Genomic DNA, 27,734 nt, shown 5'->3' with positions numbered 1-27,734 from the left:
TGTCAGCACTGGAGAGGAATCCTCAGGTTCCGGCCCCGACTCCACACAAGGTCTTAGGCCCCGGCATCGACGGGAGAGGAATGCCGAGAGGCCCCCGAGGAACTCGCATGGGGACTGGCCTTTCCTGAGGCCAACAGAGCGGGTCCCTGAGGTCCCCGTCGTAAGTCGAGAGTACCTGCCGCAACTCGAGAAAATCCAGGAGGTTTTGCCCTCCAGGCGAGATGAGGCCCATTTCCGCTGAGGCTTCTCGAGGCTAATCACGTCTAACAACTGGAACTTTCAAAGGGTCCTTCACACCCTTACTGCAACTCAAGAAGTTCCCCGACATACCCATCTCCACTCGAGAGGAAGCACGTGGGGTCCCGCACACATCCAGGGGAGCCCCGTTTCCGCCTCCTAGCTCGAGATGAGGGATCCTTTCCCTGTTTTTTAGGGAAAGAATTCCCGGCGTTCCCGTCGCATCTCAAGAGGAGGCGTTCTCCACAGGAAAGGCGAGAGGAACTCCAGGGTCGTGGCACCATTCCAAGAGACCCCCAGATGTGTCAGTCCATTCCAGAGGAACCTGTTTTCCCTGCACTGCCTTGACGTTCAAGCCGAGGATCGTCTCCCACCACGTGTGCACGTGGGACAGCCCTGTGGGAAAGCCTCGTGGGAAAGACTCGAGGGAAAACCATAGATCCTTTCATCCACGCGGCGGACTGGGTGGCACTGCTGCTACCGCTCTGGAGGAAAGCGCAAGTGCATGCCCGCATTCGAGACGAGGACTGACTCCCCTGGGGAGACTCCAGAAGTACCCCAAGATCCATGTCAGCACTGGAGAGGAATCCTCAGGTTCTGGCCCCGACTCCACACAAGGTCTTAGGCCCCAGCATCGACGGGAGAGGAATCCCGAGAGGACCCGAGGAACTCGCATGGGGACTGGCCTTTCCTGAGGCCACCAGAGCGGGTCTCTGAGTTCCCCGTCGTAAGTCGAGAGTACCTGCCGCAACTCGAGAAAATCCAGGAGGTTTTGCTCTCCAGGCGAGATGAGGCCCATTTCCGCTGAGGCTTCTCGGGGCTAATCACTTCTAACCACTGGAACTTCCAAAGGGTCCTTCACACCATTGCTGCAACTCAAGAAGTTCCCCGACATACCCGTCTCCACTCGAGAGGAAGCACGTGGGGTCCCGCACACATCCAGGGGAGCCCCGTTTCCGACTCCTAGCTCGAGATGAGGGATCCTTTCCCTGTTTCGTAGGGTAAGAATTCCCGGCGTTCCCGTCGCATCTCAAGAGGAGGCGCTCTCCACAGGAAAGGCGAGAGGAACTCCAGGGTCGTGACACCATTCCAAGAGTCCCCCAGATGTGTCAGTCCATTCCAGAGGAACCTGTTTTCCCTGCACTGCCTTGACGTTCAAGCCGAGGATCCACTCCCACCACGTGTGCACGGGGGACAGCCCTGTAGGAAAGCCTCGTGGGAAAGCCTCGTGGGAAAGACACGAGGGAAAACAATAGATCATGTGATCCACGCGGCGGACTGCGGGACACTGCTGCTACCGCTCTGGAGGAAAGCGCAAGTGCATGCCCGCATTCGAGACGAGGACTGACTCCCCTAGGGAGACTCCAGAAGTACCCCAAGATCCATGTCAGCACTGGAGAGGAATCCTCAGGTTCCGGCCCCGACTCCACACACGGTCTTAGGCCCCGGCATCGACGGGAGAGGAATCCCGAGGGGCCCCCGAGGAACTCGCATGGGGACAGGCCTTTCCTGAGGCCACCAGAGCGGGTCCCTGAGGTCCCCGTCGTAAGTCGAGAGCACCTGCCGCAACTGGAGAAAATCCAGGAGGTTTTGCCCTCCAGGCGAGATGAGGCCCATTTCCGCTGAGGCTTCTCGAGGCTAATCACGTCTAATCACTGGAACTTCCAAAGGGTCCTTCACACCCTTGCTGCAACTCAAGAAGTTCCCCGACATACCCGTCTGCACTCGAGAGGAAGCACGTGGGGTCCCGCACACATCCAGGGGAGCCCCGTTTCCGCCTCCTAGCTCGAGATGAGGGATCCTGTCCCTGTTTCGTAGGGAAAGAATTCCCGGCGTTCCCGTCGCATCTCAAGAGGAGGCGCTCTCCACAGGAAAGGCGAGAGGAACTCCAGGGTCGTGCCACCATTCCAAGAGTCCCCCAGATGTGTCAGTCCATTCCAGAGGAACCTTTTTTCCCTGCACTGCCTTGACGTTCAAGCCGAGGATCGAGTCCCACCACGTGTGCACGTGGGACAGCCCTGTGGAAAGCCTCGTGGGAAAGCCTCGTGGGAAAGACTCGAGGGAAAACTATAGATCCTTTGATCCACGCGGCGGACTGCGTGACACTGCTGCTACCGCTCTGGAGGAAAGCGCAAGTGCATGCCCGCATTCGAGACGAGGACTGACTCCCCTGGGAAGACTCCAGAAGTACCCCAAGATCCATGTCAGCACTGGAGAGGAATCCTCAGGTCCCGGCCCCGACTCCACAAAAGGTCTTAGGCCCCGGCATCGACGGGAGAGGAATCCCCAGAGGCCCCCGAGGAACTCGCATGGGGACTGGCCTTTCCTGAGGTCACCAGAGCGGGTCCCTGAGGTCCCCGTCGTAAGTCGAGAGCACCTGCCGCAACTCGAGAAAATCCAGGAGATTTTGCCCTCCAGGCGAGATGAAGCCCATTTCCGCTGAGGCTTCTCGAGGCTAATCACATCTAACCACTGGAACTTCCAAAGGGTCCTTCACACCCTTGCTGCAACTCTAGAAGTTCCCCGACATACCCGTCTCCACTCGAGAGGAAGCACGAGGGTCCCGCACACATCCAGGGTAGCCCCGTTTCCACCTCCTAGCTCGAGATGAGGGATCCTTTCCCTGTTTCTTAGGGAAAGAATTCCCGGCATTCCCGTCGCATCTCAAGAGGAGGCGCTCCCACAGGAAAGGCGAGAGGAACTCCAGGGTCGTGCCACCATTCCAAGAGACCCCATATGTGTCAGTCCATTCCAGAGGAACCTGTTTTCCCTGCACTGCCTTGACGTTCAAGCCGAGGATCGACTCCCACCACGTGTGCTCGTGGGACAGCCCTGTGGGAAAGCCTCGTGGGAAAGCCTCGTGGGAAAGACTCGAGGGAAAACCATAGATCCTTTGTTCCACACGGCGGTCTGCGTGACACTGCTGCTACCGCTCTGGAGGAAAGCGCAAGTGCATGCCCGCATTGGAGACGAGGACTGACTCCCCTGGGGAGACTCCAGAAGTACCCCAAGATCCATGTCAGCACTGGAGAGGAATCCTCAGGTTCCGGCCCCGACTCCACACAAGGTCTTAGGCCCCAGCATCGACGGGAGAGGAATCCCGAGAGGACCCGAAGAACTCGCATGGGGACTGGCCTTTCCTGAGTCCACGAGAGCGGGTCTCTGAGTTCCCCGTCGTAAGTCGAGAGCACCTGCCCCAACTCGAGAAAACCCAGGAGATTTTGCTCTCCAGGCGAGATGAGGCCCATTTCCGCTGAGGCTTCTCCAGGCTAATCACTTCTAACCACTGGAACTTCCAAAGGGTCCTTCACACCCTTGCTGTAACTCAAGAAGTTCCCCGACATACCCTTCTCCACTCGAGAGGAAGCACGTGGCGTCCCGCACACATCCAGGGGAGCCCCGTTTCCGCCTCCTACCTCGAGATGAGGGATCCTTTCCCTGTTTCGTAGGGAAAGAATTCCCGGCGTTCCCGTAGCATCTCAAGAGGAGACGCTCTCCACAGGAAAGGCGAGAGGAACTCCAGGGTCGTGCCACCATTCCAAGAGTCCCCCAGAGGTGTCAGTCCATTCCAGAGGAACATGTTTTCCCTGCACTGCCTTGACGTTCAAGCCGAGGATCGACTCCCACCACGTGTGCACGTGGGACAGCCCTGTGGGAAAGACTCGAGGGAAAACCATAGATCCTTTGATCCATGCGGCGGACTGCGTGACACTGCTGCTACCCCTCTGGAGGAAAGCGCAAGTGCATGCCCGCATTCGAGCAGAGGAATGACTCCCCTGGGGAGACTCCAGAAGTACCCCAAGATCCATGTCAGCACTGGAGAGGAATCCTCAGGTTCCGGCCCCGACTCCACACAAGGTCTTAGGCCCCGGCATCGACGGGAGAGGAATCCCGAGAGGCCCCCGAGGAACTCGCATGGGGACTGGCCTTTCCTGAGGCCACCAGAGCGGGTCCCTGAGGTCCCCGTCGTAAGTCGAGAGCACCTGCCGCAACTCGAGAAAATCCAGGAGGTTTTGCAATCCAGGCGAGATGAGGCCCATTTCCGCTGAGGCTTCTCGAGGCCAATCACATCTAACCACTGGAACTTCCAAAGGGTCCTTCACACCCTTGCTGCACTCAAGAAGTTCCCCGACATACCCGTCTCCACTCGAGAGGAAGCACGTGGGGTCCCGCACACATCCAGGGGAGCCCCGTTTCCGCCTCCTAGCTCGAGATGAGGGATCCTTTCCCTGTTTCGTAGGGAAAGAATTCCCGGCGTTCCCGTCGCATCTCAAGAGGAGGCGCTCTCCACAGGAAAGGCGAGAGGAACTCCAGGGTCGTGCCACCATTCCAAGAGTCCCCCAGATGTGTCAGTCCATTCCAGAGGAACCTGTTTTCCCTGCACTGCCTTGACGTTCAAGCCGAGGATCGACTCCCACCACGTGTGCACGTGGGACAGCCCTGTGGGAAAGACTCGTGGGAAAGCCTCGTGGGAAAGACTCGAGGGAAAACCATAGATCCTTTGACCCACGCGGCGGACTGCGTGACACTGCTGCTACCGCTCTGGAGGAAAGCGCAAGTGCATGCCCGCATTCGAGACGAGGACTGACTCCCCTGGGGAGACTCCAGAAGTACCCCAAGATCCATGTCAGCACTGGAGAGGAATCCTCAGGTTCCGGCCCCGACTCCACACAAGGTCTTAGGCCCCGGCATTGACGGGAGAGGAATCCCGAGAGGCCCCCGAGGTACTCGCATGGGGACTGGCCTTTCCTGGGGCCACCAGAGCGGGAACCTGAGGTCCCCGTCGTACGTCGAGAGCACCTGCCGCAACTCGAGAAAATCCAGGAGGTTTTGCCCTCTAGGCGAGATGAGGCTCATTTCCGCTGAGGCTTCTCGAGTCCAATCACATCTAACCACTGGAACTTCCAAAGGGTCCTTCACACCCTTGCTGCAACTCAAGAAGTTCCCCGACATACCCGTCTGCACTCGAGAGGAAGCACGTGGTGTCCCGCACACATCCAGGGGAGCCCCGTTTCCGCCTCCTAGCTCGAGATGAGGGATCCTTTCCCTGTTTCGTAGGGAAAGAATTCCCGGCGTTCCCGTCGCATCTCAAGAGGAGGCGCTCTCCACAGGAAAGGCGAGAGGAACTCCAGGGTCGTGACACCATTCCCAGAGTTCCCCAGATGTGTCAGTCCATTCCAGAGGAACCTGTTTTCCCTGCACTGCCTTGACGTTCAAGACGAGGATCGACTCCCACCACGTGTGCACGTGGGACAGCCCTGTGGGAAAGCCTCGTGGGAAAGCCTCGTGGGAAAGACTCGAGGGAAAACCATAGATCCTTTGATCCACGCGGCGGACTGCGTGACACTGCTGCTACCGCTCTGGAGGAAAGCGCAAGTGCATGCCCGCATTCGAGACGAGGACTGACTCCCCTGGGGAGACTCCAGAAGTACCCCAAGATCCATGTCAGCACTGGAGAGGAATCCGCAGGTTCCAGCCCCGACTCCACACAAGGTCTTAGGCCCCGGCATCGACGGGAGAGGAATCCCGAGAGGCCCCCGAGGAACTCGCATGGGGACTGGCCTTTCCTGAGGCCACCAGAGCGGTTACCTGAGGTCCCCGTCGTAAGTCGAGAGCACCTGCCGAAACTCGAGAAAATCCAGGAGGTTTTGCCCTCCAGGCGAGATGAGGCCCATTTCCGCTGAGGCTTCTCGAGGCCAATCACATCGAACCACTGGAACTTCCAAAGGGTCCTTCACACCGTTGCTGCAACTCAAGAGGTTCCCCGACATACCCGTCTCCACTCGAGAGGAAGCACGTGGTGTCCCGCACACATCCAGGGGAGCTCCGTTTCCGCCTCCTAGCTCGAGATGAGGGATCCTTTCCCTGTTTCGTAGGGAAAGAATTCCCGGCGTTCCCGGCGCATCTCAAGAGGAGGCGCTCTCCACAGGAAAGGCGAGAGGAATTCCAGGGTCATGCCACCATTCCAAGAGTCCCCCAGATGTGTCAGTCCATTCCAGGGGAACCTGTTTTCCCTGCACTGCCTTGACGTTCAAGCCGAGGATCGACTCCCACCACGTGTGCACGTGGGACAGCCCTGTGGGAAAGCCTCTTGGGAAATCCTCGTGGTAAAGACTCGAGGGAAAACCATAGATCCTTTGATCCACGCGGCGGACTGCGTGAAACTGCTGCTACCGCTCTGGAGGAAAGCGCAAGTGCATGCCCGCATTCGAGACGAGGACTGACTCCCCTGGGGAGACTCCAGAAGTACCCCAAGATCCATGTCAGCACTGGAGAGGAATCCTCAGGTTCCAGCCCCGACTCCACACAAGGTCTTAGGCCCCGGCATCGACGGGAGAGGAATCCCGAGACGCCCCCGAGGAACTCGCATGGGGACTGGCCTTTCCTGAGGCCACCAGAGCGGTTCCCTGAGGTCCCCATCGTAAGTCGAGAGCACCTGCCGCAACTCGAGAAAATCCAGGAGGTTTTGCCCTCCAGGCGAGATGAGGCCCATTTCCGCTGAGGCTTCTCGAGGCCAATCACATCTAACCACTGGAACTTCCAAAGGGTCCTTCACACCATTGCTGCAACTCAAGAAGTTCCCCGACATACCCGTCTCCACTCGAGAGGAAGCACGTGGGGTCCCGCACACATCCAGGGGAGCCCCGTTTCCGCCTCCTAGCTCGAGATGAGGGATCCTTTCCCTGTTTCGTAGGGAAAGAATTCCCGGCGTTCCCGTCGCATCTCAAGAGGAGGCGCTCTCCACAGGAAAGGCGAGAGGAACTCTAGGGTCGTGACACCATTCCAAGAGTCCCTCAGATGTGTCAGTATATTCCAGAGGAACCTTTTTTCCCTGCACTGCCGTGACGTTCAAGCCGAGGATCGATTCCCACCACGTGTGCACGTGGGACAGCCCTGTGGGAAAGCCTCGTGGGAAAGACTCGAGGGAAAACCATAGATCCTTTGATCCACGCGGCGGACTGCGTGACACTGCTGCTACCGCTCTGGAGGAAAGCGCAAGTGCATGCCCGCTTTCGTGACGAGGACTGACTCCCCTGGGGAGACTCCAGAAATACCCCAAGATCCATGTCAGCACTGGAGAGGAATCCTCAGGTTCCGGCCCCGACTCCACACAAGGTCTTAGGCCCCGGCATAGACGGGAGAGGAATCCCGAGAGGCCCCCGAGGAACTCGCATAGGGACTGGCCTTTCCTGAGGCCACCAGAGCGGTTCCCTGAGGTCCCCGTCGTAAGTCGAGAGCACCTGCCGCAACTCGAGAAAATCCAGGAGGTTTTGCCCTCCAGGCGAGATGAGGCCCATTTCCGCTGAGGCTTCTCGAGGCCAATCACATCTAACCACTGGAACTTTCAAAGGGTCCTTCACACCGTTGCTGCAACTCAAGAAGTTCCCCGACATACCCGTCTGCACTCGAGAGGAAGCACGTGGTGTCCCGCACACATCCAGGGGAGCTCCGTTTCCGCCTCCTAGCTCGAGATGAGGGATCCTTTCCCTGTTTCGTAGGGAAAGAATTCCCGGCGTTCCCGTCGCATCTCAAGAGGAGGCGCTCTCCACAGGAAAGGCGAGAGGAACTCCAGGGTCGTGCCACCATTCCAAGAGTCCCCCAGATGTGTCAGTCCATTCCAGAGGAACCTGTTTTCCCTGCACTGCCTTGACGTTCAAGCCGAGGATCGACTCCCACCACGTGTGCACGTGGGACAGCCCTGTGGGAAAGCCTCGTGGGAAAGCCTCGTGGGAAAGACTCGAGGGAAAACCATAGATCCTTTGATCCACGCGGCGGACTGCGTGACACTGCTGCTACCGCTCTGGAGGAAAGCGCAAGTGCATGCCCGCATTCGAGACGAGGACTGACTCCCCTGGGGAGACTCCAGAAGTACCCCAAGATCCATGTCAGCACTGGAGAGGAATCCGCAGGTTCCAGCCCCGACTCCACACAAGGTCTTAGGCCCCGGCATCGACGGGAGAGGAATCCCGAGACGCCCCCGAGGAACTCGCATGGGGACTGGCCTTTCCTGAGGCCACCAGAGCGGTTACCTGAGGTCCCCATCGTAAGTCGAGAGCACCTGCCGAAACTCGAGAAAATCCAGGAGGTTTTGCCCTCCAGGCGAGATGAGGCCCATTTCCGCTGAGGCTTCTCGAGGCCAATCACATCTAACCACTGGAACTTCCAAAGTTTCCTTCACACCGTTGCTGCAACTCAAGAGGTTCCCCGACATACCCGTCTCCACTCGAGAGGAAGCACGTGGTGTCACGCACACATCCAGGGGAGCTCCGTTTCCGCCTCCTAGCTCGAGATGAGGGATCCTTTCCCTGTTTCGTAGGGAAAGAATTCCCGGCGTTCCCGGCGCATCTCAAGAGGAGGCGCTCTCCACAGGAAAGGCGAGAGGAATTCCAGGGTCATGCCACCATTCCAAGATTCCCCCAGATGTGTCAGTCCATTCCAGGGGAACCGGTTTTCCCTGCACTGCCTTGACGTTCAAGCCGAGGATCGACTCCCACCACGTGTGCACGTGGGACAGCCCTGTGGGAAAGCCTCTTGGGAAATCCTCGTGGTAAAGACTCGAGGGAAAACCATAGATCCTTTGATCCACGCGGCGGACTGCGTGAAACTGCTGCTACCGCTCTGGAGGAAAGCGCAAGTGCATGCCCGCATTCGAGACGAGGACTGACTCCCCTGGGGAGACTCCAGAAGTACCCCAAGATCCATGTCAGCACTGGAGAGGAATCCTCAGGTTCCAGCCCCGACTCCACACAAGGTCTTAGGCCCCGGCATCGACGGGAGAGGAATCCCGAGACGCCCCCGAGGAACTCGCATGGGGAGAGGCCTTTCCTGAGGCCACCAGAGCGGTTCCCTGAGGTCCCCATCGTAAGTCGAGAGCACCTGCCGCAACTCGAGAAAATCCAGGAGGTTTTGCCCTCCAGGCGAGATGAGGCCCATTTCCGCTGAGGCTTCTCGAGGCCAATCACATCTAACCACTGGAACTTCCAAAGGGTCCTTCACACCATTGCTGCAACTCAAGAAGTTCCCCGACATACCCGTCTCCACTCGAGAGGAAGCACGTGGGGTCCCGCACACATCCAGGGGAGCCCCGTTTCCGCCTCCTAGCTCGAGATGAGGGATCCTTTCCCTGTTTCGTAGGGAAAGAATTCCCGGCGTTCCCGTCACATCTCAAGAGGAGGCGCTCTCCACAGGAAAGGCGAGAGGAACTCCAGGGTCATGCCACCATTCCAAGAGTCCCCCAGATGTGTCAGTCCATTCCAGAGGAACCTGTTTTCCCTGCACTGCCTTGACGTTCAAGCCGAGGATCGACTCCCACCACGTGTGCACGTGGGACAGCCCTGTGGGAAAGCTTCGTGGGAAAGCCTCGTGGGAAAGACTCGAGGGAAAACCATAGATCCTTTGATCCACGCGGCGGACTGCGTGACACTGCTGCTACCGCTCTGGAGGAAAGCGCAAGTGCATGCCCGCATTCGAGACGAGGACTGACTCCCCTGGGGAGACTCCAGAAGTACCCCAAGATCCATGTCAGCACTGGAGAGGAATCCTCAGGTTCCGGCCCCGACTCCACAGAAGGTCTTAGGCCCCGGCATCGACGGGAGAGGAATCCCGAGAGGCCCCCGAGGAACTCGCATGGGGACTGGCCTTTCCTGAGGCCACCAGAGCGGGTCCCTGAGGTCCCCGTCGTACGTCGAGAGCACCTGCCGCAACTCGAGAAAATCCAGGAGGTTTTGCCCTCCAGGCGAGATGAGGCCCATTTCCGCTGAGGCTTCTCGAGGCCAATCACATCTAACCACTGGAACTTCCAAAGGGTCCTTCACACCATTGCTGCAACTCAAGAAGTTCCCCGACATACCCGTCTCCACTCGAGAGGAAGCACGTGGGGTCCCGCACTCATCCAGGGGAGCCCCGTTTCCGCCTCCTAGCTCGAGATGAGGGATCCTTTCCCTGTTTCGTAGGGAAAGAATTCCCGGCGTTCCCGTCGCATCTCAAGAGGAGGCGCTCTCCACAGGAAAGGCGAGAGGAACTCTAGGGTCGTGACACCATTCCAAGAGTCCCCCAGATGTGTCAGTATATTCCAGAGGAATCTGTTTTCCCTGCACTGCCGTGACGTTCAAGCCGAGGATCGATTCCCACCACGTGTGCACGTGGGACAGCCCTGTGGGAAAGCCTCTTGGGAAAGCCTCGTGGGAAAGACTCGAGGGAAAACCATAGATCCTTTGACCCACGCGGCGGACTGCGTGACACTGCTGCTACCGCTCTGGAGGAAAGCGCAAGTGCATGCCCGCATTCGAGACGAGGACTGACTCCCCTGGGGAGACTCCAGAAGTACCCCAAGATCCATGTCAGCACTGGAGAGGAATCCTCAGGTTCCGGCCCCGACTCCACACAAGGTCTTAGGCCCCGGCATTGACGGGAGAGGAATCCCGAGAGGCCCCCGAGGTACTCGCATGGGGACTGGCCTTTCCTGGGGCCACCAGAGCGGGAACCTGAGGTCCCCGTCGTACGTCGAGAGCACCTGCCGCAACTCGAGAAAATCCAGGAGGTTTTGCCCTCTAGGCGAGATGAGGCCCATTTCCGCTGAGGCTTCTCGAGTCCAATCACATCTAACCACTGGAACTTCCAAAGGGTCCTTCACACCCTTACTGCAACTCAAGAAGTTCCCCGACATACCCGTCTGCACTCGAGAGGAAGCACGTGGTGTCCCGCACACATCCAGGGGAGCCCCGTTTCCGATACCTAGCTCGAGATGAGGGATCCTTTCCCTGTTTCGTAGGGAAAGAATTCCCGGCGTTCCCGTCGCATCTAAAGAGGAGGCCCTCTCCACAGGAAAGGCGAGAGGAACTCCAGGGTCGTGACACCATTTCAAGAGTCCCCCAGATGTGTCAGTCAATTCCAGAGGAACCTGTTTTCCCTGCACTGCCTTGACGTTCAAACCGAGGATCGACTCCCACCACGTGTGCACGTGGGACAGCCCTGTGGGAAAGACTCGAGGGAAAACCATAGATCCTTTGATCCATGCGGCGGACTGCGTGACACTGCTGCTACCGCTCTGGAGGAAACCGCAAGGGCATGCCCGCATTCCAGACGAGGACTGACTCCCCTGGGGAGACTCCAGAAGTACCCCAAGATCCATGTCAGCACTGGAGAGGAATCCTCAGATTCCGGCCCCGACTCCACACAAAGTCTTAGGCCCCGGCATCGACGGGAGAGGAATCCCGAGAGGCCCCCGAGGACCTCGCATGGGGACTGGCCTTTCCTGAGGCCACCATAGCGGGTCCCTGAGGTCCCCGTCGTAAGTCGAGAGCACCTGCCGCAACTCGAGAAAATCCAGGAGGTTTTGCCCTCCAGGCGAGATGAGGCCCATTTCCGCTGAGGCTTCTCGAGGCCAATCACATCTAACCACTGGAACTTCCAAAGGGTCCTTCACACCCTTGCTGCACTCAAGAAGTTCCCCGACATACCCGTCTCCACTCGAGAGGAAGCACGTGGGGTCCCGCACACATCCAGGGGAGCCCCGTTTCCGCCTCCTAGCTCGAGATGAGGGATCCTTTCCCTGTTTCGTAGGGAAAGAATTCCCGGCGTTCCCGTCGCATCTCAAGAGGAGGCGCTCTCCACAGGAAAGGCGAGAGGAACTCCAGGGTCGTGCCACCATTCCAAGAGTCCCCCAGATGTGTCAGTCCATTCCAGAGAAACCTGTTTTCCCTGCACTGCCTTGACGTTCAAGCCGAGGATCGTCCCCCACCACGTGTGCACGTGGGACAGCCCTGTGGGAAAGCCTCGTGGGAAAGCCTCGTGGGAAAGACTCGAGGGAAAACCATAGATCCTTTGATCCACGCGGCGGACTGCGTGACACTGCTGCTACCGCTCTGGAGGAAGCGCAAGTGCATGCCCGCATTCGAGACGAGGACTGACTCCCCTGGGGAGACTCCAGAAGTACCCCAAGATCCATGTCAGCACTGGAGAGGAATCCTCAGGTTCCGGCCCCGACTCCACACAAGGTCTTAGGCACCGGCATAGACGGGAGAGGAATCCCGAGAGGCCCCCGAGGAACTCGCATGGGGACTGGCCTTTCCTGAGGCCACCAGAGCGGTTCCCAGAGGTCCCCATCGTAAGTGGAGAGCACCTGCCGCAACTCGAGAAAATCCAGGAGGTTTAGCCCTCCAGGCGAGATGAGGCCCATTTCCGCTGAGACTTCTCGAGGCCAATCACATCTAACCACTGGAACTTCCAAAGGGTCCTTCACACCATTGCTTCAACTCAAGAAGTTTCCCGACATACCCGTCTGCACTCGAGAGGAAGCACGTGGTGTCCCGCACACATCCAGGGGAGCCCCGTTTCCGCCTCCTAGCTCGAGATGAGGGATCCTTTCCCTGTTTCGTAGGGAAAGAATTCCCGGCGTTCCCGTCGCATCTCAAGAGGAGGCGCTCTCCACAGGAAAGGCGAGAGGAACTCCAGGGTCGTGACACCATTCCAAGAGTCCCCCAGATGTGTCAGTCCATTCCAGAGGAACCTGTTTTCCCTGCACTGCCTTGACGTTCAAGCCGAGGATCGACTCCCACCACGTGTGCACGTGGGACAGCCCTGTGGGAAAGACTCGAGGGAAAACCATAGATCCTTAGATCCATGCGGCGGACTGCGTGACACTGCTGCTACCGCTCTGGAGGAAAACGCAAGTGCATGCCCGCATTCGAGACCAGGACTGACTCCCCTGGGGAGACTCCAGAAGTACCCCAAGATCCATGTCAGCACTGGAGAGGAATCCTCAGGTTCCGGCCCCGACTCCACACAAGGTCTTAGGCCCCGGCATAGACGGGAGAGGAATCCCGAGAGGCCCCCGAGGAACTCGCATGGGGACTGGCCTTTCCTGAGGCCACCAGAGCGGTTCCCAGAGGTCCCCATCGTAAGTCGAGAGCACCTGCCGCAACTCGAGAAAATCCAGGAGGTTTTGCCCTCCAGGCGAGATGAGGCCCATTTCCGCTGAGGCTTCTCGAGGCCAATCACATCTAACCACTGGAACTTCCAAAGGGTCCTTCACACCATTGCTTCAACTCAAGAAGTTTCCCGACATACCCGTCTGCACTCGAGAGGAAGCACGTGGTGTCCCGCACACATCCAGGGGAGCCCCGTTTCCGCCTCCTAGCTCGAGATGAGGGATCCTTTCCCTGTTTCGTAGGGAAAGAATTCCCGGCGTTCCCGTCGCATCTCAAGAGGAGGCGCTCTCCACAGGAAAGGCGAGAGGAACTCCAGGGTCGTGACACCATTCCAAGTGTCCCCCAGATGTGTCAGTCCATTCCAGAGGAACCTGTTTTCCCTGCACTGCCTTGACGTTCAAGCCGAGGATCGACTCCCACCACGTGTGCACGTGGGACAGCCCTGTGGGAAAGACTCGAGGGAAAACCATAGATCCTTAGATCCATGCGGCGGACTGCGTGACACTGCTGCTACCGCTCTGGAGGAAACCGCAAGTGCATGCCCGCATTCGAGACCAGGACTGACTCCCCTGGGGAGACTCCAGAAGTACCCCAAGATCCATGTCAGCACTGGAGAGGAATCCTCAGGTTCAGGCCCCGACTCCACACAAAGTCTTAGGCCCCGGCATCGACGGGAGAGGAATCCCGAGAGGCCCCCCAGGACCTCGCATGGGGACTGGCCTTTCCTGAGGCCACCAGAGCGGGTCCCTGAGGTCCCCGTCGTAAGTCGAGAGCACCTGCCGCAACTCGAGAAAATCCAGGAGGTTTTGCCCTCCAGGCGAGATGAGGCCCATTTCCGCTGAGGCTTCTCGAGGCCAATCACATCTAACCACTGGAACTTCCAAAGGGTCCTGCACACCATTGCTGCAACTCAAGAAGTTCCCCGACATACCCGTCTCCACTCGAGAGGAAGCACGTGGTGTCCCACACACATCCAAGGGAGCCCCGTTTCGCCTCCTAGCTCGAGATGAGGGATCCTTTCCCTGTTTCGTAGGGAAAGAATTCCCGGCGTTCCCGTCGCATCTCAAGAGGAGGCGCTCTCCACAGGGAAGTCGAGAGGAACTCCAGGGTCGTGACACCATTCCAAGAGTCCCCCAGATGTGTCAGTCCATTCCAGAGGAACCTGTTTTCCCTGCATTGCCTTGACGTTCAAGCCGAGGATCGACTCCCACCACGTGTGCTCGTGGGACAGCCCTGTGGGAAAGCCTCGTGGGAAAGCCTCGTGGGAAAGACTCGAGGGAAAACCATAGATCCTTTGATCCACGCGGCGGACTGCGTGACACTGCTGCTACCGCTCTGGAGGAAAGCGCAAGTGATGCCCGCATTCGAGACGAGGACTGACTCCCCTGGGGAGACTCCAGAAGTACCCCAAGATCCATGTCAGCACTGGAGAGGAATCCTCAAGTTCCGGCCCCGACTCCACACAAGGTCTTAGGCCCCGGCATCGACGGGAGAGGAATCCCGAGAGGCCCCCGAGGAACTCGCATGGGGACTGGCCTTTCCTGAGGCCACCAGAGCGGGTCCCTGAGGTCCCCATCGTAAGTCGAGAGCACCTGCCGCAACTCGAGAAAATCCAGGAGGTTTTGCCCTCCAGGCGAGATGAGGCCCATTTCCGCTGAGGCTTCTCGAGGCCAATCACATCTAACCACTGGAACTTCCAAAGGGTCCTGCACACCCTTGCTGCAACTCAAGAAGTTCCCCGACATACCCGTCTCCACTCGAGAGGAAGCACGTGGGGTCCCGCACACATCCAGGGGAGAACCGTTTCGCCTCCTAGCTCGAGATGAGGGATCCTTTCCCTGTTTCGTAGGGAAAGAATTCCCGGCGTTCCCGTCGCATCTCAAGAGGAGGCGCTCTCCACAGGAAAGGCGAGAGGAACTCCAGGGTCGTGCCACCATTCCAAGAGTCCCCCAGATGTGTCAGTCCATTCCAGAGGAACCTGTTTTCCCTGCACTGCCTTGACGTTCAAGCCGAGGATCGACTCCCACCACGTGTGCACGTGGGACAGCCCTGTGGGAAAGCCTCGTGGGAAAGCCTCGTGGGAAAGACTCGAGGGAAAACCATAGATCCTTTGATCCACGCGGCAGACTGCGTTACACTGCTGCTACCGCTCTGGAGGAAGCGCAAGTGCATGCCCGCATTCGAGACGATGACTGACTCCCCTGGGGAGACTCCAGAAGTACCCCAAGATCCATGTCAGCACTGGAGAGGAATCCTCAGGTTCCGGCCCCGACTCCACACAAGGTCTTAGGCCCCGGCATCGACGGGAGAGGAACCCGAGAGGCCCCCGAGGAACTCGCATGGGGACTGGCCTTTCCTGAGGCCACCAGAGCGGTTCCCTGAGGTCCCCGTCGTAAGTGGAGAGCACCTGCCGCAACTCGAGAAAATCCAGGAGGTTTTGCCCTCCAGGCGAGATGAGGCCCATTTCCGCTGAGGCTTCTCGAGGCCAATCACATCTAACCACTGGAACTTCCAAAGGATCCTTCACACCATTGCTGCAACTCAAGAAGTTCCCCGACATACCCGTCTCCACTCAAGAGGAAGCACGTGAGTTCCCGCACACATCCAGGGGAGCCCCGTTTCCGCCTCCTAGCTCGAGATGAGGGATCCTTTCCCTGTTTCGTAGGGAAAGAATTCCCGGCGTTCCCGTCGCATCTCAAGAGGAGGCGCTCTCCACAGGAAAGTCGAGAGGAACTCCAGGGTCGTGACACCATTCCAAGAGTCCCCCAGATGTGTCAGTCCATTCCAGAGGAACCTGTTTTCCCTGCACTGCCTTGACGTTCAAGCCGAGGATCGACTCCCACCACGTGTGCACGTGGGACAGCCCTGTGGGAAAGCCTCGTGGGAAAGCCTCGTGGGAAAGACTAGAGGGAAAACCATAGATCCTTTGATCCATGCGGCGGACTGCGTGACACTGCTGCTACCGCTCTGGAGGAAAGCGCAAGTGCATGCCCGCATTCGAGCAGAGGACTGACTCCCCTGGGGAGACTCCAGAAGTACCCCAAGATCCATGTAAGCACTGGAGAGGAATCCTCAGGTTCCGGCCCCGACTCCACACAAGGTCTTAGGCCCCGGCATCGACGGGAGAGGAATCCCGAGAGGCCCCCGAGGAACTCGCATGGGGACTGGCCTTTCCTGAGGCCACCAGAGCGGGTCCCTGAGGTCCCCGTCGTAAGTCGAGAGCACCTGCCGCAACTCGAGAAAATCCAGGAGGTTTTGCAATCCAGGCGAGATGAGGCCCATTTCCGCTGAGGCTTCTCGAGGCCAATCACATCTAACCACTGGAACTTCCAAAGGGTCCTTCACACCCTTGCTGCACTCAAGAAGTTCCCCGACATACCCGTCTCCACTCGAGAGGAAGCACGTGGGGTCCCGCACACATCCAGGGGAGCCCCGTTTCCGCCTCCTAGCTCGAGATGAGTGATCCTTTCCCTGTTTCGTAGGGAAAGAATTCCCGGCGTTCCCGTCGCATCTCAAGAGCAGGCGCTCTCCACAGGAAAGGCGAGAGGAACTCTAGGGTCGTGCCACCATTCCAAGAGTCCCCCAGATGTGTCAGTCCATTCCAGAGAAACCTGTTTTCCCTGCACTGCCTTGACGTTCAAGCCGAGGATCGTCCCCCACCACGTGTGCACGTGGGACAGCCCTGTGGGAAAGCCTCGTGGGAAAGCCTCGTGGGAAAGACTCGAGGGAAAACCATAGATCCTTTGATCCACGCGGCGGACTGCGTGACACTGCTGCTACCGCTCTGGAGGAAGCGCAAGTGCATGCCCGCATTCGAGACGAGGACTGACTCCCCTGGGGAGACTCCAGAAGTACCCCAAGATCCATGTCAGCACTGGAGAGGAATCCTCAGGTTCCGGCCCCGACTCCACACAAGGTCTTAGGCCCCGGCATCGACGGGAGAGGAATCCCGAGAGGCCCCCGAGGAACTCGCATGGGGACTGGCCTTTCCTGAGGCCACCAGAGCGGTTCCCAGAGGTCCCCATCGTAAGTCGAGAGCACCTGCCGCAACTCGAGAAAATCCAGGAGGTTTTGCCCTCCAGGCGAGATGAGGCCCATTTCCGCTGAGGCTTCTCGAGGCCAATCACATGTAACCACTGGAACTTCCAAAGGGTCCTTCACACCATTGCTTCAACTCAAGAAGTTTCCCGACATACCCGTCTCCACTCGAGAGGAAGCACGTGGTGTCCCGCACACATCCAGGGGAGCCCCGTATCGCCTCCTAGCTCGAGATGAGGGATCTTTTCCCTGTTTCGTAGGGAAAGAATTCCCGGCGTTCCCGTCGCATCTCAAGAGGAGGCGCTCTCCACAGGAAAGGCGAGAGGAACTCCAGGGTCGTGCCACCATTCCAAGAGTCCCCCAGATGTGTCAGTCCATTCCAGAGGAACCTGTTTTCCCTGCACTGCCTTGACGTTCAATCCGAGGATCGACTCCCACCACGTGTGCACGTGGGACAGCCCTGTGGGAAAGACTCGAGGGAAAACCATAGATCCTTTGATCCACGCGGCGGACTGCGTGACACTGCTGCTACCCCTCTGGAGGAAAGCGCAAGTGCATGCCCGCATTCGAGACGAGGACTGACTCCCCTGGGGAGACTCCAGAAGTACCCCAAGATCCATGTCAGCACTGGAGAGGAATCCTCAGGTTCCGGCCCCGACTCCACACAAGGTCTTAGGCCCCGGCATCGACGGGAGAGGAATCCCGAGAGGCCCCCGTGAACTCGCATGGGGACTGGCCTTTCCTGAGGCCACCAGAGCGGGTCCCTGAGGTCCCCGTCGTAAGTCGAGAGCACCTGCCGCAACTCGAGAAAATCCAGGAGGTTTTGCCCTCCAGGCGAGATGAGGCCCATTTCCGCTGAGGCTTCTCGAGGCCAATCACGTCTAACCACTGGAACTTCCAAAGGGTCCTTCACACCCTTGCTGCAACTCAAGAAGTTCCCCGACATACCCGTCTCCACTCGAGGGGAAGCTCGTGGTGTCCCGCCCACATCCACGGGAGCTTCCTTTCCGACTCCTAGCTCGAGATGAGGGATCCTTTCCCTGTTTCGTAGGGAAAGAATTCCCGGCGTTCCCGTCGCATCTCAAGAGGAGGCGCTCTCCACAGGAAAGGCGAGAGGAATTCCAGGGTCGTGCCACCATTCCAAGAGTCCCCCAGATGTGTCAGTCCATTCCAGAGGAACCTGTTTTCCCTGCACTGCCTTGACGTTCAAGTCAAGGATCGACTCCCACCACGTGTGCACGTGGGAGAGCCCTGTGGGAAAGCCTCGTGGGAAAGCCTCGTGGGAAAGACTCGAGGGAAAACCATAGATCCTTTGATTCACGCGGCGGACTGCGTGACACTGCTGCTACCCCTCTGGAGGAAAGCGCAAGTGCATGCCCGCATTCGAGACGAGGACTGACTCCCCTGGGGAGACTCCAGAAGTACCCCAAGATCCATGTCAGCACTGGAGAGGAATCCTCAGGTTCCGGGCCCGACTCCACACAAGGTCTTAGGCCCCGGCATCGACGGGAGAGGAATCCCGAGAGGCCCCCGAGGAACTCGCATGGGGACTGGCCTTTCCTGAGGCCACCAGAGCGGGTCCCTGAGGTCCCCATCGTAAGTCGAGAGCACCTGCCGCAACTCGAGAAAATCCAGGAGGTTTTGCCCTCCAGGCGAGATGAGGCCCATTTCCCCTGAGGCTTCTCGAGACAAATCACGTCTAACCACTGGAACTTCCTAAGGGTCCTTCACACCCTTGCTGCAACTCAAGAAGTTCCCCGACATACCCGTCTCCACTCGAGGGGAAGCTCGTGGTGTCCCGCCCACATCCAGGGGAGCTTCGTTTCCGACTCCTAGCTCGAGATGAGGGATCCTTTCCCTGTTTCGTAGGGAAAGAATTCCCGGCGTTCCCGTCGCATCTCAAGAGGAGGCGCTCTCTCCACAGGAAAGGCGAGAGGAACTCCAGGGTCGTGCCACCATTCCAAGAGTCCCCCAGATGTGTCAGTCCATTCCAGAGAAACCTGTTTTCCCTGCACTGCCTTGACGTTCAAGCCGAGGATCGACTCCCACCACGTGTGCACGTGGGACAGCCCTGTGGGAAAGCCTCGTGGGAAAGCCTCGTGGGAAAGACTCGAGGGAAAACCATAGATCCTTTGATCCACGCGGCGGACTGCGTGACACTGCTGCTACCGCTCTGGAGGAAAGCGCAAGTGCATGCCCGCATTCGAGACGAGGACTGACTCCCCTGGGGAGACTCCAGAAGTACCCCAAGATCCATGTCAGCACTGGAGAGGAATCCTCAGGTTCCGGCCCCGACTCCACACAAGGTCTTAGGCCCCGGCATAGACCGGAGAGGAATCCCGAGAGGCCCCCGAGGAACTCGCATGGGGACTGGCCTTTCCTGAGGCCACCAGAGCGGGTCCCTGAGGTCCCCGTCGTAAGTCGAGAGCACCTGCCGCAACTCGAGAAAATCCAGGAGGTTTTGCCCTCCAGGCGAGATGAGGCCCCTTTCCGCTGAGGCTTCTCGAGTCTAATCACATCTAACCACTGGAACTTCCAAAGGGTCCTTCACACCATTGCTTCAACTCAAGAAGTTTCCCGACATACCCGTCTCCACTCGAGAGGAAGTACGTGGTGTCCCGCACACATCCAGGGGAGCCCCGTTTCCGCCTCCTAGCTCGAGATGAGGGATCCTTTCCCTGTTTCGTAGGGAAAGAATTCCCGGCGTTCCCGTCGCATCTCAAGAGGAGGCGCTCTCCACAGGAAAGGCGAGAGGAACTCCAGGGTCATGCCACCATTCCAAGAGTCCCCCAGATGTGTCAGTCCATTCCAGAGGAACCTGTTTTCCCTGCACTGCCTTGACGTTCAAGCCGAGGTTCGACTCCCACCACGTGTGCACGTGGGACAGCCCTGTGGGAAAGCCTAGTGGGATAGCCTCGTGGGAAAGACTAGAGGGAAAACCATAGATCCTTTGATCCACGCGGCGGACTGCGTGACACTGCTGCTACCGCTCTGGAGGAAAGCGCAAGTGCATGCCCGCATTCGAGACGAGGACTGACTCCCCTGGGGAGACTCCAGAAGTACCCCAAGATCCATGTCAGCACTGGAGAGGAATCCTCAGGTTCCGGCCCCGACTCCACACAAGGTCTTAGGCCCCGGCATCGATGGGAGAGGAATCCCGAGAGGCCCCCGAGGAACTCGCATGGGGACTGGCCTTTCCTGAGGCCACCAGAGCGGTTCCCTGAGGTCCTCGTCGTAAGTCGAGAGCACCTGCCGCAACTCGAGAAAATCCAGGAGGTTTTGCCCTCCAGGCGAGATGAGGCCCATTTCCGCTGAGGCTTCTCGAGGCTAATCACGTCTAACCACTGGAACTTCCAAAGGGTCCTTCACACCCTTGCTGCAACTCAAGAAGTTCCCCGACATACCCGTCTGCACTCGAGAGGAAGCACGTGGTGTCCCGCACACATCCAGGGGAGCCCCGTTTCCGCCTCCTAGCTCGAGATGAGGGATCCTTTCCCTGTTTCGTAGGGAAAGAATTCCCGGCGTTCCCGTCGCATCTCAAGAGGAGGCGCTCTCCACAGGAAAGGCGAGAGGAACTCCAGGGTCGTGCCACCATTCCAAGAGTCCCCCAGATGTGTCAGTCCATTCCAGAGGAACCTGTTTTCCCTGCACTGCCTTGACGTTCAAGCAGAGGATCGACTCCCACCACGTGTGCACGTGGGACAGCCCTGTGGGAAAGCCTCGTGGGAAAGCCTCGTGGGAAAGACTCGAGGGAAAACCATAGATCCTTTGATCCACGCGGCGGACTGCGTGACACTGCTGCTACCGCTCTGGAGGAAAGCGCAAGTGATGCCCGCATTCGAGACGAGGACTGACTCCCCTGGGGAGACTCCAGAAGTACCCCAAGATCCATGTCAGCACTGGAGAGGAATCCTCAAGTTCCGGCCCCGACTACACACAAGGTCTTAGGCCCCGGCATCGACGGGAGAGGAATCCCGAGAGGCCCCCGAGGAACTCGCATGGGGACTGGCCTTTCCTGAGGCCACCAGAGCGGGTCCCTGAGGTCCCCATCGTAAGTCGAGAGCACCTGCCGCAACTCGAGAAAATCCAGGAGGTTTTGCCCTCCAGGCGAGATGAGGCCCATTTCCGCTGAGGCTTCTCGAGGCCAATCACATCTAACCACTGGAACTTCCAAAGGGTCCTGCACACCCTTGCTGCAACTCAAGAAGTTCCCCGACATACACGTCTCCACTCGAGAGGAAGCACGTGGGGTCCCGCACACATCCAGGGGAGAACCGTTTCGCCTCCTAGCTCGAGATGAGGGATCCTTTCCCTGTTTCGTAGGGAAAGAATTCCCGGCGTTCCCGTCGCATCTCAAGAGGAGGCGCTCTCCACAGGAAAGGCGAGAGGAACTCCAGGGTCGTGCCACCATTCCAAGAGTCCCCCAGATGTGTCAGTCCATTCCAGAGGAACCTGTTTTCCCTGCACTGCCTTGACGTTCAAGCCGAGGATCGACTCCCACCACGTGTGCACGTGGGACAGCCCTGTGGGAAAGCCTCGTGGGAAAGCCTCGTGGGAAAGACTCGAGGGAAAACCATAGATCCTTTGATCCACGCGGCAGACTGCGTTACACTGCTGCTACCGCTCTGGAGGAAGCGCAAGTGCATGCCCGCATTCGAGACGATGACTGACTCCCCTGGGGAGACTCCAGAAGTACCCCAAGATCCATGTCAGCACTGGAGAGGAATCCTCAGGTTCCGGCCCCGACTCCACACAAGGTCTTAGGCCCCGGCATCGACGGGAGAGGAATCCCGAGAATCCCATCGAGGAACTCGCATGGGGACTGGCCTTTCCTGAGGCCACCAGAGCGGGTCCCTGAGGTCCCCATCGTAAGTCGAGAGCACCTGCCGCAACTCGAGAAAATCCAGGAGGTTTTGCCCTCCAGGCGAGATGAGGCCCATTTCCCCTGAGGCTTCTCGAGACAAATCACGTCTAACCACTGGAACTTCCTAAGGGTCCTTCACACCCTTGCTGCAACTCAAGAAGTTCCCCGACATACCCGTCTCCACTCGAGGGGAAGCTCGTGGTGTCCCGCCCACATCCAGGGGAGCTTCGTTTCCGACTCCTAGCTCGAGATGAGGGATCCTTTCCCTGTTTCGTAGGGAAAGAATTCCCGGCGTTCCCGTCGCATCTCAAGAGGAGGCGCTCTCAACAGGAAAGGCGAGAGGAACTCCAGGGTCGTGCCACCATTCCAAGAGTCCCCCAGATGTGTCAGTCCATTCCAGAGAAACCTGTTTTCCCTGCACTGCCTTGACGTTCAAGCCGAGGATCGACTCCCACCACGTGTGCACGTGGGACAGCCCTGTGGGAAAGCCTCGTGGGAAAGCCTCGTGGGAAAGACTCGAGGGAAAACCATAGATCCTTTGATCCACGCGGCGGACTGCGTGACACTGCTGCTACCGCTCTGGAGGAAAGCGCAAGTGCATGCCCGCATTCGAGACGAGGACTGACTCCCCTGGGGAGACTCCAGAAGTACCCCAAGATCCATGTCAGCACTGGAGAGGAATCCTCAGGTTCCGGCCCCGACTCCACACAAGGTCTTAGGCCCCGGCATAGACCGGAGAGGAATCCCGAGAGGCCCCCGAGGAACTCGCATGGGGACTGGCCTTTCCTGAGGCCACCAGAGCGGGTCCCTGAGGTCCCCGTCGTAAGTCGAGAGCACCTGCCGCAACTCGAGAAAATCCAGGAGGTTTTGCCCTCCAGGCGAGATGAGGCCCCTTTCCGCTGAGGCTTCTCGAGTCTAATCACATCTAACCACTGGAACTTCCAAAGGGTCCTTCACACCATTGCTTCAACTCAAGAAGTTTCCCGACATACCCGTCTCCACTCGAGAGGAAGCACGTGGTGTCCCGCACACATCCAGGGGAGCCCCGTTTCCGCCTCCTAGCTCGAGATGAGGGATCCTTTCCCTGTTTCGTAGGGAAAGAATTCCCGGCGTTCCCGTCGCATCTCAAGAGGAGGCGCTATCCACAGGAAAGGCGAGAGGAACTCCAGGGTCATGCCACCATTCCAAGAGTCCCCCAGATGTGTCAGTCCATTCCAGAGGAACCTGTTTTCCCTGCACTGCCTTGACGTTCAAGCCGAGGTTCGACTCCCACCACGTGTGCACGTGGGACAGCCCTGTGGGAAAGCCTAGTGGGAAAGCCTCGTGGGAAAGACTAGAGGGAAAACCATAGATCCTTTGATCCACGCGGCGGACTGCGTGACACTGCTGCTACCGCTCTGGAGGAAAGCGCAAGTGCATGCCCGCATTCGAGACGAGGACTGACTCCCCTGGGGAGACTCCAGAAGTACCCCAAGATCCATGTCAGCACTGGAGAGGAATCCTCAGGTTCCGGCCCCGACTCCACACAAGGTCTTAGGCCCCGGCATCGACGGGAGAGGAATCCCGAGACGCCCCCGAGGAACTCGCATGGGGACTGGCCTTTCCTGAGGCCACCAGAGCGGGTCCCTGAGGTCCCCGTCGTAAGTCGAGAGCACCTGCCGCAACTCGAGAAAATCCAGGAGGTTTTGCCCTCCAGGCGAGATGAGGCCCATTTCCGCTGAGGCTTCTCGAGGCCAATCACATCTAACCACTGGAACTTCCAAAGGGTCCTGCACACCCTTGCTGCAACTCAAGAAGTTCCCCGACATACCCGTCTGCACTCGAGAGGAAGCACGTGGGGTCCCGCACACATCCAGGGGAGCCCCGTTTCCGCCTCCTAGCTCGAGATGAGGGATCCTTTCCCTGTTTCGTAGGGAAAGAATTCCCGGCGTTCCCGTCGCATCTCAAGAGGAGGCGCTCTCCACAGGAAAGGCGAGAGGAACTCCAGGGTCGTGCCACCATTCCAAGAGTCCCCCAGATGTGTCAGTCCATTCCAGAGGAACCAGTTTTCCCTGCACTGCCGTGACGTTCAAGCCGAGGATCGACTCCCACCACGTGTGCACGTGGGACAGCCCTGTGGGAAAGCCTCGTGGGAAAGCCGCGTGGGAAAGACTCGAGGGAAAACCATAGATCCTTTGATCCACGCGGCGGACTGCGTGACACTGCTGCTACCGCTCTGGAGGAAAGCGCAAGTGCATGCCCGCATTCCAGACGAGGACTGACTCCCCTGGGGAGACTCCAGAAGTACCCCAAGATCCATGTCAGCACTGGAGAGGAATCCTCAGGTTCCGGCCCCGACTCCACACAAGGTCTTAGGCCCCGGCATCGACGGGAGAGGAATCCCGAGAGGCCCCCGAGGAACTCGCATGGGGACTGGCCTTTCCTGAGGCCACCAGAGCGGGTCCCTGAGGTCCCCGTCGTAAGTCGAGAGCCCCTGCCGCAACTCGAGAAAATCCAGGAGGTTTTGCCCTCCAGGCGAGATGAGGCCCATTTCCGCTGAGGCTTCTCGAGGCCAATCACATCTAACCACTGGAACTTCCAAAGGGTCCTGCACACCCTTGCTGCAACTCAAGAAGTTCCCCGACATACCCGTCTCCACTCGAGAGGAAGCACGTGGGGTCCCGCACACATCCAGGGGAGCCCCGTTTCGCCTCCTAGCTCGAGATGAGGGATCCTTTCCCTGTTTCGTAGGGAAAGAATTCCCGGCGTTTCCGTCGCATCTCAAGAGGAGGCGCTCTCCACAGGAAAGGCGAGAGGAACTCCAGGGTCGTGCCACCATTCCAAGAGTCCCCCAGATGTGTCAGTCCATTCCAGAGGAACCTGTTTTCCCTGCACTGCCTTGACGTTCAAGCCGAGGATCGATTCCCACCACGTGTGCACGTGGGACAGCCCTGTGGGAAAGCCTCGTGGGAAAGCCTCGTGGGAAAGACTCGAGGGAAAACCATAGATCCTTTGATCCACGCGGCGGACTGCGTGACACTGCTGCTACCGCTCTGGAGGAAAGCGCAAGTGCATGCCCGCATTCGAGACGAGGACTGACTCCCCTGGGGAGACTCCAGAAGTACCCCAAGATCCATGTCAGCACTGGAGAGGAATCCTCAGGTTCCGGCCCCAACTCCACACAAGGTCTTAGGCCCCGGCATCGACGGGAGAGGAATCCCGAGAGTCCCCCGAGGAACTCGCATGGGGACTGGCCTTTCCTGAGGCCACCAGAGCGGTTCCCTGAAGTCCCCGTCGTAAGTCGAGAGCACCTGACGCAACTCGAGAAACTCCAGGAGGTTTTGCCATCCAGGCGAGATGAGGCCCATTTCCGATGAGGCTTCTCGAGGCCAATCACATCTAACCACTGGAACTTCCAAAGGGTCCTTCACACCCTTGCTGCAACTCAAGAAGTTCCCCGACATACCCGTCTCCACTCGAGAGGAAGCACGTGGGGTCCCGCACACATCCAGGGGAGCCCCGTTTCCGCCTCCTAGCTCGAGATGAGGGATCCTTTCCCTGTTTCGTAGGGAAAGAATTCCCGGCGTTCCCGTCGCATCTCAAGAGGAGGCGCTCTCTACAGGAAAGGCGAGAGGAACTCCAGAGTCGAGACACCATTCCAAGAGTCCCCCAGATGTGTCAGTCCATTCCAGAGGAACCTGTTTTCCCTGCACTGCCTTGATGTTCAAGCCGAGGATCGACTCCCACCACGTGTGCACGTGGGACAGCCCTGTGGGAAAGCCTCGTGGGAAAGACTCGTGGGAAAGACTCGAGGGAAAACCATAGATCCGTTGATCCACGCGGCGGACTGCGTGACACTGCTGCTACCACTCTGGAGGAAAGCGCAAGTGCATGCCCGCATTCGAGACGAGGACTGACTCCCCTGGGGAGACTCCAGAAGTACCCCAAGATCCATGTCAGCACTGGAGAGGAATCCTCAGGTTCCGGGCCCGACTCCACACAAGGTCTTAGGCCCCGGCATCGACGGGAGAGGAATCCCGAGAGGCCCCAGAGGAACTCGCATGGGGACTGGCCTTTCCTGAGGCCATCAGAGCGGGTCCCTAAGGTCCCCGTCGTAAGTCGAGAGCACCTGCCGCAACTCGAGAAAATCCAGGAGGTTTTGCCCTCCAGGCGAGATGAGGCCCATTTCCGCTGAGGCTTCTCGAGGCCAATCACATCTAACCACTGGAACTTCCAAAGGGTCCTGCACACCCTTGCTGCAAGTCAAGAAGTTCCCCAACATACCCGTCTCCACTCGAGAGGAAGCACGTGGTGTCCCGCACACATCCAGGGGAGCCCCGTTTCGACTCCTAGCTCGAGATGAGGGATCCTTTCCCTGTTTCGAAGGGAAAGAATTCCCGGCGTTCCCGTCGCATCTCAAGAGGAGGCGCTCTCCACAGGAAAGGCGAGAGGAACTCCAGGGTCGTGCCACCATTCCAAGAGTCCCCCAGATGTGTCAGTCCATTCCAGAGGAACCTGTTTTCCCTGCACTGCCTTGACGTTCAAGCCGAGGATCGACTCCCACCACGTGTGCACGTGGGACAGCCCTGTGGGAAAGACTCGAGGGAAAACCATAGATCCTTTGATCCTTGCGGCGGACTGCGTGACACTGCCGCTACCGCTCTGGAGGAAAGCGCAAGTGCATGCCCGCATTCGAGACGAGGACTGACTCCCCTGGGGAGACTCCAGAAGTACCCCAAGATCCATGTCAGCACTGGAGAGGAATCCTCAGGTTCCAGCCCCGACTCCACACAAGGTCTTAGGCCCCGGCATCGACGGGAGAGGAATCCCGAGACGCCCCCGAGGAACTCGCATGGGGACTGGCCTTTCCTGAGGCCACCAGAGCGGGTCCCTGAGGTCCCCGTCGTAAGTCGAGAGCACCTGCCGCAACTCGAGAAAATCCAGGAGGTTTTGCCCTCCAGGCGAGATGAGGCCCATTTCCGCTGAGGCTTCTCGAGGCCAATCACATCTAACCACTGGAACTTCCAAAGGGTCCTGCACACCCTTGCTGCAACTCAAGAAGTTCCCCGACATACCCGTCTGCACTCGAGAGGAAGCACGTGGGGTCCCGCACACATCCACGGGAGCCCCGTTTCCGCCTCCTAGCTCGAGATGAGGGATCCTTTCCCTGTTTCGTAGGGAAAGAATTCCCGGCGTTCCCGTCGCATCTCAAGAGGAGGCGCTCTCCACAGGAAAGGCGAGAGGAACTCCAGGGTCGTGCCACCATTCCAAGAGTCCCCCAGAGGTGTCAGTCCATTCCAGAGGAACCAGTTTTCCCTGCACTGCCGTGACGTTCAAGCCGAGGATCGACTCCCACCACGTGTGCACGTGGGACAGCCCTGTGGGAAAGCCTCGTGGGAAAGCCGCGTGGGAAAGACTCGAGGGAAAACCATAGATCCTTTGATCCACGCGGCGGACTGCGTGACACTGCTGCTACCGCTCTGGAGGAAAGCGCAAGTGCATGCCCGCATTCGAGACGAGGACTGACTCCCCTGGGGAGACTCCAGAAGTACCCCAAGATCCATGTCAGCACTGGAGAGGAATCCTCAGGTTCCGGCCCCGACTCCACATAAGGTCTTAGGCCCCGGCATCGACGGGAGAGGAATCCCGAGAGGCCGCCGAGGAACTCGCATGGGGACTGGCCTTTC

Source organism: Ovis canadensis, chromosome 13 (assembly GCF_042477335.2).
Source record: "Ovis canadensis isolate MfBH-ARS-UI-01 breed Bighorn chromosome 13, ARS-UI_OviCan_v2, whole genome shotgun sequence".
Classification (NCBI taxonomy): Eukaryota; Metazoa; Chordata; class Mammalia; order Artiodactyla; family Bovidae; genus Ovis; species Ovis canadensis.
Note: the sequence above shows the minus strand (reverse complement) of the source record.